Source organism: Phalaenopsis equestris, unplaced genomic scaffold (assembly GCF_001263595.1).
Source record: "Phalaenopsis equestris unplaced genomic scaffold, ASM126359v1 Scaffold000002, whole genome shotgun sequence".
In the NCBI taxonomy this organism is placed as follows: domain Eukaryota; kingdom Viridiplantae; phylum Streptophyta; class Magnoliopsida; order Asparagales; family Orchidaceae; genus Phalaenopsis; species Phalaenopsis equestris.
Window position 1 is genome coordinate 76,436,635 of NW_018164444.1, and position 1,121 is coordinate 76,437,755.

The window sequence follows — 1,121 nt, forward strand, 5'->3', positions numbered from 1 at the left end:
CATTCTCTGTTGGCATGGTGAGTAGATACATGGAAAGGCCCACAACGGAGCACATGGCTGCAGTGAAGCACATATTACGGTACGTGAAAGGAACTTTAAACCTTGGTTGTGTTTATGAGAAGAAGAAAGGAAGCTTGGAACTGATCGGTTATTCAGATAGTGATCTAGCTGGTGATACTAATGATAGGAAAAGTACCTCAGGTTTAATATTTTTCCTTGGGTCAAGTCCTATTAGTTGGTGTTCACAAAAACAGAAAGTGGTTGCGTTATCTTCCTGTGAAGCAGAGTACATCGCTGCATGTGCAGCAGCGTGTCAAGGAGTGTGGCTGGGACGACTATTGGCAGATTTGTTAAAAACTGAAATTAAGAAAATAGTTCTGAAGATTGATAATCAGTCTGCAATTGCATTAAGCAATAATTCAGTTTAGCAATAATTCAGTTTACCTTGGTTGTGTTTATGAGGTTCGGTTTTGTTCGAAGGCTTCGCAGGTTCGGTTTTGTTTGAAGGCCCAATTACCCCTGCTACTCACAGAGGGAAGCGATATTTCTTGTTGTTGGTTGACGATTGTACCAGATTTATGTGGCAGGTGTCGATCCGAGACAAAAATGAAGCATTTGAGGTATTTAAGAAGGTCAAAGCTGCAGCCGAAATAGAGAAAAACAGTAAGTTGAAAGCTTTGTGCACGGATCGTGGCGGTGAATTCATCTCAAATGAGTTCAAGTGTTACTGTAAGCTGTTGGGAATTAAGCGTTATCTCACGGCGCCTTATTCTCCTCAGCAGAACGGAGTTGTCGAACGACGAAATCAGACGGTGGTCGGCATGGCAAGGAGCTTGTTGAAAAGTATGGAAGTCCCGGGCGAATTTTGGGGAGAAGCGGTATCAACTGCCGTATATATCTTAAATAGAGCACCAACAAAGAGCGTCATCGGCAAAACACCCTATGAAGCATATTATGACCGCAAGCCAAGTGTCGATCATTTTCGTATTTTCGGATGTCTTGCACATGTAAAAGTAGTTACACCACATCTTCCGAAGTTGGTTGATCGTAACAAGCAAATGGTGTTCATTGGTTATGATATGAACATGAAAGGCTATCGAATGTTTGATCCAGCGACAAGA

General features: G+C 42.3%; 1 protein-coding gene across 1 annotated transcript in view; it reads right to left on the reverse strand.

The window, feature by feature from the left end:
- LOC110021544 (serine carboxypeptidase 24) overlaps positions 1–1,121 on the reverse strand; it is a 36,102-nt gene that overhangs the window by 8,985 nt on the left and 25,996 nt on the right. The gene's annotated exons all lie outside the window — the stretch shown is intronic.